The sequence below is a fragment of the Bidens hawaiensis genome, unplaced genomic scaffold (genome assembly GCF_021521415.1).
Source record: "Bidens hawaiensis isolate Kalapana, Puna unplaced genomic scaffold, B.hawaiensis_p1.1 tig00016044_1, whole genome shotgun sequence".
Lineage (NCBI taxonomy): Eukaryota > Viridiplantae > Streptophyta > Magnoliopsida > Asterales > Asteraceae > Bidens > Bidens hawaiensis.
This window is the reverse complement of record NW_027492456.1, coordinates 354,866-369,086: the sequence shown is the minus strand read 5'-3', so window position 1 is coordinate 369,086 and position 14,221 is coordinate 354,866. Positions and strand designations below refer to the sequence as shown.

Genomic DNA, 14,221 nt, shown 5'->3' with positions numbered 1-14,221 from the left:
AATAATGATAAATAAAATTTTGTAATTCATAAATATCTAAAAACCTAATTTAATACAACATTTAGAGTGATATTTGTAACTTTGTTAGTAATTCTAAAATTGATAATAGTATTAGTTGGTATTCTAGTTGGCTACTTTAGCTGAATGACATGTGAAAGAATGGTTTTGTTTTAATAGTATAGGTAGATATATATATATTCTTCGTGATAGATAAATTATTAGTCGCAACATCTTATTTATAAATAAAGATCCCCTCCAAAATACATTTTTAACTATTTTTTCCTTGGATCGGATTAAAAAACAACGATGATATATGGGATTTAGTTATATCTGGACGACCATGACCATCTCCTTCACTGTACATGAATTGTGCCATCCTAGGTATGTTTGTTGCATAGTTAATGAACTCCCAGCGAAAATTGAGAATTAGCATGTTCCCGTTCTTTGTTAAGTTTCTTCCATGTCTCCCTGATCAATTCTTTGATGTGACTTCTAGCTTCTTCTTCAGTAGCACACTCTCATGCATGTAACACTGAATTGATTTTGAAGTATCCCCTCTTGCTAATTCATCCTTAAAGGAATAACAAAATGTGTAAGTTTGTTTGTTTCCATATTATTTTAAAAAAACATCAAATTTGAATAAAATATGGTACACAAAATTTGAATGATGAGCATTTTGCGCAATCACGTTGGAATCATCATTTTCATAATTTAGGTAAAAAAAAACATCATTATCATAAAACTTGTTCATCCGTTAAAAACCACTTACACCCACTTGATTTCTCATAATTTTGTATATTTAATTAAATAATAATTTTTTATGTTTTGAATATATTTTTAATTTTCTCTTTAATTCACTCACAAAAAATACATGATATATATATAGGGTTAGGTTAAAATAAAAACCCACTTGAGTTATGAAAACTCTAAAAACACATTCTCAATCACATGTTTTTAATTAAAGTTTGAATCATGTGGTCCATAATTAAAGTTAATAAAAAATGTAAACATAAATATAACTTTTTCTCTCTCCTAAAAACATAAAAAAAAATTACTAAAAAAATGTTAAAAAATAGCAAAACAATTTTTTTTATGTTTCGATGTTTTGTATTAAATGTTACAACATATATTACGTGTGAAAAAAAAAAACGATGTTACATAAGGTTTTCACAACTCAAATGGGTTTTCATTCTATACTTCCCTATATATATATATATATATAAGTGGCTTATTGTACAATAATGGTTTGTCGTATATGATGTACGTGACCTTCCAGAGTGTGAGATTACAAAACGGGCGGCGGTGATTTCGTAAACAACCAAAAACTAGTTCATAATCAAATTCATCGATTACAAATCAATTCTGATCCAAAATCTGAGCTCCTCGCTCTTTCTCATCCAATTTCTAAACCTTAATCAGAGCTTAAAGTATGAAATCTCAAAAGTCAAAAACCAAAGTCAAAACAGAACGCCGTTGAACAAAAAGAACCTTTAAATTGATCAAAATTGATGTTTTAATCAATCGAATTGATGTGTAGGAGGCTTTAGAATCATCAATCGATTATGAAAATGCAGAATAATACACTCAATTGAGCTCCAATTAGGGTTTAAAATATTATATATAAACGTTCTGAACAAAAATGAAGACATTGTGTACATTTAAATGTTCTGACAAAAACAAACACACTTTAAACGTTTAGGAGAAAATTATAAGTAACTTAGAACAAATGAACAAAATAATTACACACTTAAAACATTCATAACAAAAGTCTAAAAAATTCAAAACAGAAAACAAAGAAGTTTAAAACAAAACTTAAGACATTCAGAAGAAAAATATGAGAAATTCAGAACAAAAAAACTAAAAAGTTCAAAACAAAACTTAAAACGTTCTGAACAAAAATCAAAGAAATTCAGAATAAAAACTAAGAAGTTCAGAACAAAATTTAAAATATTCATAACAAAATTCTAAGAAATTCAGAACAAGAAGTTCAGGAAAAAAAAAGCTTAAGAAATTCAGAATAAAAAACTTTAAACACTCAGCACAAACCTTCAACCGTTCACAAGATCATATATGAAATTAAGCTTTTTATAACATGAAATTAGACACTAAAATCATCAATTGACCATCGATTTGATCATCGTTTTCATCATATGAAAAAATATCGAACGAACTTAGACTTTTATCAGTTGAAATCAATTTTCAATTTTGTAATTCAATTGAAGTGTCTGCAATGGAGTCAGTGACGATGGTTGAATGGTCGTAACAATTAATTGAAAGGAAACGAATTGAAAGAATTTACAATATTTCCAACACGTGTTTTTTGAAATTGATGGTGTATGAAGCCGCGCAAGTAATGTACGATAAGAGATTATTATATTGAATCTTTTACACACACACACACACACACACACACATATATATATATATATATATATGTGTGTGTGTGTGTGTGTGTGGTAGGGTTAATGTAAAAAACTAGTAGTTGAGATTAGTAGTTTCTTAAAACTATATAGTATCCTATTTACATGGTGTAGTTTCTTATCTAGCCAGTGTGTTTTAATTTAAAACCTTCTTACAATTTTCATAAAACAATTGTTTTTTATTTGAACACTCTTTTGTGTGCGTGTGTGTGTGTATATATATGTGTGTGTGTGTGTGTGTGTCTACAAAAAATCTTATTTGTCACTCACTGATTGCTCCCCACTCCCTCTCAAGTCACTATATTGCTTTATTTGTGATCTGAGGCTACTCTTCCATTTGACCCAAATTAACGAGTGTGGGTCTCACCAAACCTGGATATTCCCTAAATGGGTTATAGCGTCTCATTTGTTTGTGAAACTATTTCATAATCAAACATTAATTTTCGTGGGTTATGGGTCTCATCAAACCCAAAAACGGGTCATAACATCTGATTTATTTGTGAAATAACTCTTTAATAATCAAACAATAACTTTCGCGGGTCGTGGGTCTCATCAAACCTGGATAGCCCTTAAATGGGTTATAACATCTAATTTATTAGTGAAACTCTTTCATCATCAAACCCTAATTTAGTTTTTCTCCTCAACATATTTTCTGTTGCGATCTATCCTCTCCGTCACCGATTAACTTCCCATTACCACTGAAACCTCTCATTTCATGCATCAACCACCATCGTCACCTACATCACCCCCCCCCCCCTTTTAATATGACAAATATTTATGTTCATGTTTGTTCAGGTAGAAAAATCAAAATGTTCGTGTTCGTTTATGTTCATTCGTTGAAAATCTAAAAAACCTACGCATCTCAATTGAAAGAGCCCAAACGTTAAAAAACATATAATTAATGTAACAAACTAATATATACGTATTAAATCTGTGTTAAAATATAAATAAATCATTACAAAATTTAAAATACCAAAATTATTAAAAACAAAAATCTAAATAAACCCTTATAACACAGGAGGCTCAAACTATTACACACACACACACACAAACACACACCCAAAACTAAACATTTTTTCCTAAGAAGCCGTGGAATAGATATGGACTCTTGGATCTAAGATCTAGTGATGGAAATTAATAATTCCTAAAAACTTCATCGAGTCATATTTACATCTTATAGTTATATATATATATATAGGGTAAGGTTAAAATGAAAACACACTTGAGTTGTGAAAACCCGCGAAAACCCTATGTAACATCGTTTTTTTTTGCATGTAATATATATTGTAACATTTAATACAAAACATCGAAACATCAAAAAAAAAATGTTTTGCTATTTTTTAACATTTTTTTACTAATTTTTATATATGTTTTCAGGAGAGAGAAAAAGTTATATTTATATTTACATTTTTTATTCACTTTAATTGTGGACCACAAGATTTAAACATTAATTAAAAACATGTGGTTGAGAATGAGTTTCTAGAGTTTTCATAACTCAAGTGGGTTTCCATTTTATACTTAGCATATATATATATATATATATATATATATATATATATATATATATATATATATATATATATATGATATGCTTTATTTTAAAGCATTCCTGCATGCTCTTTTTAGGAAAATAGAATTTATTATTTTAATCCTTTCACACACACACACACACACACACACACACACACATATATATGGGTGGATCAAAAGAGAACCTCTATTAAAAAGAGAACTTAAGAACTAATAAAGATATATTTTTAATAGTTTTTAAAAATATATTTTGTAATTTTTTATTTCATGTTTCTTATATGTTGTTATTCTTCACCAGAAAAAAAAATAAAAAATATAGAAAACAGTCGATGTGGTGCACATACGTAATAATGTGTATTGCACATAATACAACACTATTGCGCATACAATACTTACTATTGTAACTATGAAAATACAACAAAATTTGCAAATATGCAATACATACTATTGCATATATGTAATACAACACTATTGTACATTGACTTCTTTTTATTTTTGCAATAAAACACTGTTGCATGTATAAAATACACACTATTGCATATTTGCAATACAACATTATTTCACATATGCAATAAACATTATTACACATATGTAATACAACACTATTGTATATGTCCACTAATTGACTTTTTTTATTTTTATTTATTTTAATTTTTTTATAATAAAGAATAACAACATATAAGAATGGCGAAAGAAAAAAAATTGAAAATATTTTTTTATAAAATAATTTAAAATATTTAATTATTAGTTTTCAACGTATCTCTCTAGACAGGAGTTCTTTCTTGATTATCTACATCGACGTTTTATTTTTGCATATAGTACAACTGTTTTGCAATTATACAATACACACTATTGCATATATGCAACACACACTACTATACAAATACAATACAATATTTTTGCATATATGCACTACATCGAATTTTGTTTTTTAACGTTTTTTGGAATAATAACAACATTTAAGATGGATAAAAGAAAAAAAAAATTGAAAATGTAATTTTTAAAAAAGTTAAAAATATTTCTGTAGTTTTTCTATAGTTCTCAATAATAAGGAGCTATATATATATATATTAACCCATATATATATAGGTCAAGTTATTTTAAAAGGGGGGACGAAATGAGAACGATGAGAAGGATTCATAGAAAAAAACCCTAAAAAATTATAAAAAACTCCTGAATAAAAAAAACAAAAAAAAGTAAAACACAATTTTTAAGAACCACTTTGAGTTTTAGAACTCAAAATAACTCAGCGTAACAATTTTTTACATATATGTAATATGTAGGTTACATGTACGTAAAAAAATTACAGTAATTTTTTACACACCGAATCGACTTTTTACATAGGTGTATCTGTTGTTTAGACTAGTGTAACTCATCACACATCTTAATTCTCTCTCCTAATTCATTTATTAATCAGATTTATCTCAACCATATATTCTATACACCTTTAAATGATTGTGTGGTCCATATATATTTACTTCTTAAAATTCTTACAACTTATCAAGTTCTCAAAATATCCTTCCCGTATATATATATATATATATATATATAGGGAGAGGATCAATAGAAAACTCATACTCAAAGTGAAAACTTAAAAACTCCTAAAGAATTATTTTTAATTAAAAATAAAAAAAATATTTTCAAATTTTCGTTTTTGTCATTATTCTTATATTTTTGTTACCCTTCACCCGAAAAAAAAAACGTTGTAATGCACAAACATATTATTGTGCAATGCTGTTGTATTACACATGTGTATTACTATATATTTTTATGTTCAATAGTGTTTAATTACGTATATTTAATATTTGTGTGTTGTATTATATGTGCAGTAGTGTTGTATTATATGCAAAATAGTAATAATAATAATAATAAATATAAAAAATAAAAGTCGATTTAGTGCACATGTGCATTAATGTTGTATTATACATACGTACTAATGTGTATTTGATGTGTGTATTAGTCTTATATTGTATATATACAATATTGTGTATCAAATATGTTTATTAGTGTTGTACTCTATGCAATACAACACTCTTGCATATATGCCATGCGCACTATTACACATGTGTACTACACCGACAAGGTTTTTTTCTTTTTCTTTTCTTTTCTTTTTTTTTGGTAACAATATTAACATATAAGAATAATGGAAAAAAAAAGAAACTACAATTTTTTTTTAAAAAAGTTAAAAATAATTCTTTATGAGTTTTTAATTTTTCTCTTTAATAGGAGTTTTCATTTGATCCCACCCATATATACATATATATATATATATATGTATATATATATGTGTGTGTGTGTGTGTGTATACACATACTAGGCTTTATACCTCGTATTACGAGGGTTGTTTTCATTTTTCATTTATAATATTTATATATTTTTTTGAATGTTAATTTTATTTATTGTAAGGAAGTTAATAATATGATAAAATGGCATCACAAATAATTGAGATGTTATATAACCCGGTTTAAAAGCTATCTGGGTTTCGTGAGACTCATGACCCGCTTATTTTTTTTTTACTATAACATTGTTTCATAATATAAATAATATCTTTTTTAAAAAAAAGACAGAATTATAGAAATTAACCTCTATCTTTATCCCAAATTTCACTCTTGGTCCTTTATCTTCAAAATTGATTTGTTTTATCTTTTACGTTTAGAAATTCAACAGTGTTTGTCCTTTGCCCTTAACCCAGCTAGTTTTTCCGTTAAGTCAGGTCACATGCCTAGCACACGAGGGCACATATAATATATATATTATATATAAATAATGAGTAGAAATACACACACACACTCTCTCTGTCCCTCCTATTTACCACCAGCCAACATCGCCTGTTACCACCGCCAAGCCCTACTGGTTCACCACCACACCTACCAACCTCCTCATCCCCAAATTTAAACCTTACCGTCACAGCTTGAACACCTGCCGCAGCAACCACCCTCAACAATGATGACACTTAGATGCGGCTCTTTTCTTTACTGGAATGACCCTAACATGTAACATCCCGAAATTTCCAAAATGATATTAATTATATTACTTAATAATAGAGGGAAAGTTGACTCGGGTTCGGGAAATAAATAATAGAGTAGGAGTTGGTATGAGTCGGGCTAGTGTTAGATTATTTGAGATGGGTTAAATGAGAATGGGCCTTAGGTCCATGGGCTTTAAGGGATATAAATATCCCCTAAACCACCATAAAACCCTAAACCTCATCTCTTTCCATTCTAATCTCTACACATTCAAAAACACACACCATAAACGAGCAGGATCCGAGAGAGAGTAAACGTTAGTTGGTGCTAGATCGTCGTGACGAACCAAAGCAACAAGACCAGCTCGTGTTCGTAAGTTCGACTCGTTCAAGGTACGTTTATGGTTAGAAATCGTTCGTATAGGTTCGGTTTGATTTGAGAAATGGTAGATCTGAGTTTGTATGGTAAAAACGAATCCAACAAAGCTAAACTTACTGAAAATGGTTATGATTTGATGGGTTAATCGATTGATATAAAGGACCCGTAACCTATATGCCTAAATCGCACCCTCTAAACATCGATGTTAGGTCGATTTGATAGTTGGGGTTTGTAGGCGCTGGTCAGACGATTCAATGGGTACCTAAATCGAGTTATTTGGTTAAGGAACGAAGGATTTAAGAGCGAACAGAACCTGCAGACGACAACTTCGCCTGCAAGCTAAGTTCGCCTGATGAACTTCGCCTGCAAGCTAAGTTCGCCTGATGAACTTCGCCTAAAGCTAAGTTCGCCTAAGGTTTAACTTCGCCTAAAGCTAAGTTCGCCTATGGTTTAACTTCGCCTAAAGCTAAGTTCGCCTAAGGTTTAACTTCGCCTAAAGCTAAGTTCGCTTAAGGTTTAACTTCGCCTAAAGTTAAGTTCGCTTAGAAACTAAATTAAAAATCTAATGAAAAATGTGTTAAGACAGTTAATGGAAATAAAATTTTTCCAAGCTGACATGGCAGCTCGACCCCAGCCAGGGGCTCTGCCCCTTGGACCCTGCTAGGGGCTGCCGCCCCTAGACCCCGCTGCCAGGGGCGCTGCCCCCGGACCCCCGTTCGTTGTGGGTAGTAGTTAAGACTGGAAAGATGATATGAGTAGTGATAGTTGTTTGATACGTGTACTTGTTATACAGTCAGCCGTGCACAGCTGAAGAAAGGGATTACGATTAACGGTGAACGTAACCGTGTTCAGGTGAGTTTCTAGCCCCATTCCTTGTTATGTTTTCGGGGCTGTGTGCATACTCGATGTGTTGTTAATACATTTATCCTAAGTGATAAGTGTATGTCATATGTGATATGTGTGATAGATATGAATGATTGTTTGTCGGTACGCGAATGATCTTCGGATATTGCGCGTACTGTCAGGTTAAAAATAAAGGTACGAATATTATATATCGAAGATGTATGAATATTTCAAATGAATACTTGTCGGGGCGTGAACGATCTTCAGATATTGCACGTAACGACAAGGGGTATGGTTGTTAAATGAATGAGTTAAAGAATGCCTAGAGTGTTCTTATGTTATAATGTAAGTATGTGTATATAGGTACACGAATGGCATGTGAGTTCTACGTACGACATAGTAAGTTAGGATGGCAAATCCCTCTAGCTTCTGTCGGACATAGACTCGGCTGGTAATGGCGTAGTTAAGGACTGCGAGCCTTATACGTGAAGTAGATGATATATGTAAACGTAGATAAGGACTGCGAACCTTATACGTAATGTAGATAGGCGTCAGCATAGGAAAGGACTGTGAACCTTATACGTGCTGTATTTGTAGCATAGGGGAGGACTGCGAACCTCGTACGTGCTATGAATTAGGTTGCAACATAGGGAAGGACTGCGAACCTTGTACGTGTTGTGGATGTATTTCAGCATAGGAAAGGACTGTGAACCTTATACGTGCTGATTTTGTAGCATAGGGGAGGACTGCGAACCTCGTACGTGCTATGAATTAGGTTGCAACATAGGGAAGGACTGTGAACCTTGTACGTGTTGTGGATGTACTATGGTATAGGGAAGGACCGCGATCCTTGTACGTACCATAAATGGTGAACATAGGTAAGGACTGCGAACCTTGTACGTGTTCACGACCTTGAGTACAGGTATAGACGGTGAACTATAAACGTACTCTCGGTAGACTGAGGTTAGTGATTGTAGATATGTATGTATGTATGGTAGCAAGTATGTATGTAGAACAGAAGGGTAACTAGTGAAGTATGGATATGTATCTACAGATATGTATGTATGTGTATGTATTGTATGGCGTTCGATTAACTAGAACTCACTCAGCGTAGCTGACTTTTAGTATGCACGCAGGTGAGCTGATTATAGAGTTAGCATGAGGATGACACACGGCATGGATTGAACAGCTGGCATCTGAAGAAAGAAGTAAAGATGTTTTAAATATAAAGTTTTGTGTTATGGTATCAAAGAAAAGATTTAATGTTTTGTAACAAATGATTGATGTTTTATATTCCGCGAAAAGTTTTAATAAACTCTGATTTGAAGGACTGTGTTTATGAGTAAATCCGACGTTAAAGTAGGGCTACCGGGTTCGGGGCCTTACATAACATTTGATCAACCCCCATCGCCGGATGGCTTCGCCGCCATTGCCGGCTGCCTTCTTCGTCGGAACCCTAGCAGGTGGCTAAAATAAGAGATGTGAACCCCATCGCCAGATTTGAACTCCACAGTCTGTAAGTTAAATCGAGGAATTTGATGGGGAAAAACGATGGAGATGAGAAGGGTAGGTTTTGGGGTTGAATAAGAGAGAAAGAGATCAACAACAATCATAGATGGCAGGTCACTTACGAGAAGAAACAGTGAAAAAAAAATCCGGCCAGTTGGATGAGGTGCATCACCTATTTATCTGAAATTGGATGAGGTGGATTTGGGGACCAGTAATGGTTGTACTCGGGTGGCGGTGGTGTGGTGTAGAGGTGAGAGAGAGAGAATAAGGATTATATGTATTCTTTGTCGGAGAAGACGGTGGCGGTGGTGGCTGTCGAAGAGCTTGGTGATGGCTGCCGGAAAGCTTGGTGGCTATGGAGGAAGAAGAAGAAGTGGGAGAGAGAAAGAATGTAAATGTATATTAAGTATATTTTTTATTGTTTTTGTTTATTTATTAAAATATTATTTTAATTTAATAGGTAAAATGACTAATGTGACCTCATGTGCTAGGCATTGACCTGACTTAACGAGAAAAACTAACTGGGTTAGGGCTAAAGTACAAACACTGTTGGATATCTAAACATAAAGGATAAAACAGATTCATTTTGAAGATAAAGGACCACGAGTGAAATTTGAGGCAAAGATAAAGGACAATTTCCATAATTCCGTCTTAAAAAATGGATATTAATTTTTAGTGTATGCCTATTTTATAGGATTTTCATATGAAATAGTTGGTGAGATTAAAACATAATTAGATGTTATAACTCGTTTAAGGGTTGTCTGGGTTTGGTGACCCATTGCCGTAAATTCGAATCAAATGCATGGAAGCCTCCATTTCCAAATAAAACAATATGGTGGATTGAGAGAATGTAGGAAGCATCCAGAGATATTTTAAACTTTTCGTTTATATATATTTAAGGGGTAAGGATCCTAAGAGAACCTTTTGCAAATTGAGAACTTTGAGAACCATTTTGGGCCACTAAAAAAACCTATAAAAATAACTAAAAATTATAAAACAAAAAAAAAAAACAAAAAATTTAAAAATTAAAAACCCAAATTCTTATATTTCATTACGGTTTCATAAAAAATAAAATTAATTCGTATTATATATATACACATGTGTATAATTTTAGTTAATCTCTAGTTACGTAATGTGTACATATGTACATTATCATTTACCTTAAATTATACATATATGTATAAACAAAACATGTGTTTACATATATGTAATTATTATACATATATGTATAATTTAGCTAAACCGAGAATTTTTTTATGAAACCGCGATGATAAATAAGAATTTTGGTTTTTTTACTTTTTTATTTTTGTGTTTTTTGTGTTTTATGATTTTTTTATTTTTGGGTTTTTTTGTGGTCCAAAATAGTTCTCATGATTCTCAATTTCTAAAAAGTTTTTACATGATCCTGATCCTATATATATATATATATATATATATATATATATATATATATATATATATATAGGGTTAGGTTAAAATAAAAACTCACTTGAGTTGTGAAAACTCTAGAAACCCATTCTCAACCACATATTTATAATTAAAGATTAAATCTTGTGTTCCATCATTAAAGTTATTAAAAAATGTTAACATAAATATAACTTTTTCTCTCTCCTAAAAACATATAAAACAATTAGTAAAAAAATTTTAAAAAATAGCAAAACAATTTTTTTTAATGTTTCGATATTTTGTATTAAATGTTACAACATATGTCACATGTAACCAAAAAAAAAACTATGTTACATAGGGTTTTCGCGGGTTTTCACAACTCAAGTAGGCTTTCATTCTATACTTTGCCTATATATATGTGTGTATGTGTAAATGCTCTTATATACCCATAATATACCAATTGTTTTGCCAACTATATTAGGGCATACCGTGGATGTCCCCAAGTCATCAGCCAGTCGAAAGATTAATGATGAGTAGTAAACTATTTTCTCAAGTACCGGCATGCATTGCATGATTTCAGTACTTGAACCAGCTGATGTTAAAAAGTTAACATGCATGAGTATTGTTGGACCCGATATTGATACATAAGCATTATCCAAGTATTCTTGTAGTGTTGGTATATATCCATTGTTGTACCACCGTGCTTCGACTAGGTATGCCTTGCATAAACCCGCCCACTGCAAAATTTCCATTCCAAAAATATAAGATCTTGATTTGTGTCAACATAACAATTTTATAGTCGAAGATTGAAATGATTTAGTTACTCCTTTCTTAAGGTACGGAAGGCTGTGGAACCCTATGTCTGTCAATGTGTTATATGCAATCTCATTAATCGTGTTTTGGAACCCTATGAAACATATCTTCATATAATCTGGGAGTTCATCCATTGCATTGGTATCCCATCTAGTAATTAATTTTTTTGATCAGTTCTCATAAATTTGGTTCACGTAGTAGTTGTTAACATCATGAAATATATTAAGTGAAGAAAGTATAGTATACCTATTAATGACCTTAGTAAATTGTTCAAGTTCATCCAAAGTACCATACACATCATAGATATCATCGATAGCGGTAATCATGGAATTAACCTTTGTTAGTGTTCTCCTTCCAAGGCTATGCCGAGGTAGATGACCAAAACCAGTAGACCATAGGAAATGTTCCACCAACCGGTCTCTACTAAAGCTGAGCTTTTTATCCCATTTTGTATTTCTCCACCCCCTATTATAATTAGTGCATTATAATTAGATTAGAATAATCAAAAGCATTCAAAGATTTTATCGACCTATTAATTTTAATCAATCCTTAAAATAGGAACTGAAATAATACGGTACATATGTGTAACTAAGCACTCTGGTCACACGAGGTAGAAATGATACCTTGATGCGTGTTTCAAATCATCAATATGAGTAGCCTGAACTTATCAAAATCCAATTTTGCAAGCTCGAGCAAAGTGGGATTCATGTCGGTTCTTTTCATGCAGAGTTCGATAAACCACTTTGCCTCTACCCTCGGAACTCTCCAGTGTAGTGGAAGCTCCAACGCATGGTTTACTAACAATGATATACTCTCATCAATCATGTATCGATTCTCTATGAGATAATTTGTTGTGAAGTCTCTAGCATGATCCAGTATGTCTTCATCCTCAAATGAATAATATGAAGCCTCGTACAAATTCAATATCCCCATTACATCACCGACTAAGTGTGGCTTAAAATTTTGAGTCTTGTCCTTAAAGTTGTGAAATATCTCTAAATATAAGCCAAATAAACATAACGTTTAGTGTTTTAATAGAAACTTAACTACACTTCATCAAAGGGAATATGCGGGATTGCTGCTATGAGTAGGCCTCTACGTGCGCGCCATTTTAGGGGTCTTCATTTATTCCGGTATAAAGTTATATCAAGGTTAATAATTTCTTTCTAGTCGAACAAGATTTTTTTTTAATTAAGATGTATTTAAGTCCGTCATTGCATGTATACAACCCAAATTAGTGGCAATTTTTATTTATTAATTTATTTATTTTATTTAAGTAGTTATCTTATGAATACAAATTTAATATAATAATATACCTTGAGGAACATGATAACCATGCTGTAAGTAGTCAAAATCCAAGGGCTTTAAGGTTCAAATCTATTTCATTCCACTGTTCATGAGTTTTGTAATAATTGCAATTAATCATCTCAAGGAGACTTCTAATTTCATCTTCGAAGTGATACGATATTCCAATTCTTTGCAAATCATCTATCATCTCTAGGGTGTTTAATTGATTTCCTGCTTTGTGTATCATTAGCTTCACCGTGTCTTTTAACGCATCTGCTCTTGCCTTGTGATCTTCTCCCTAAATGGTTGAATATTATAAGAATTATTCATCAAATATACAACAACAATCATACTAAGTAAATCTCATAAATAGCAAAAGTTATCCATAGGGTCGGGGATGGTGGATGTAGGCGAACCTTACAATCAATCATTGGGAATAAAGAGGTTGTTTCCAGTGAAACACCCGGATCCGAAACACTAACGTAGTAGTAAAACATGTAAAATATAAAATTATATTTTAGAATATTGTAGTAATTAGTACTAACAAAAGAAATTAGCGAACAAAATAAACAATAATTATAATAGGTAAATTTATGGGCCTAAGCCATATTCCTAACCAAAACTATGACTTTCCTAGAAGTCCTTTTTATTAGTTCTACGATTTCATGAAGTCCTATCAAATATACTTTAGACAATTAGCCGAACTATAAGTAATTGGAAATATAATACTAATCATACTTTGTATTCACTAGAAAGTGATTGAATATGATCAAATGACCATAATGATGGCGCATAGTTTGCTGATCGTCTAGGGATTGACTTTGCAGTCACATCGTTTGGCGTGGATTGTGACATTTTAACACTCAGTTTTGCTTAAAACTCAAACAGGAGCAGAGAAATATAATCATTGAATTTAACATCACCTCAAAACCTCCATTACTCATACTTTAGTACTTTTTGTAAAGCCCAAGTAGCCATAATCAAAATTTTCATGTAAGCCCTTAGGAATGTTTAATTTGTATAGTAATTTATAGGGCTGTCACTTTTACCCGAAACCTGAAATCCAACCCAAAAAAACCCGAACCCGAA

General features: G+C 31.7%; 1 pseudogene; it reads right to left on the bottom strand.

The window, feature by feature from the left end:
* Positions 1 to 268: 268 nt before the first annotated feature.
* Positions 269 to 13,987, bottom strand: LOC143550502 (R-linalool synthase QH1, chloroplastic-like; annotated as a pseudogene).
* Positions 13,988 to 14,221: the final 234 nt, after the last annotated feature.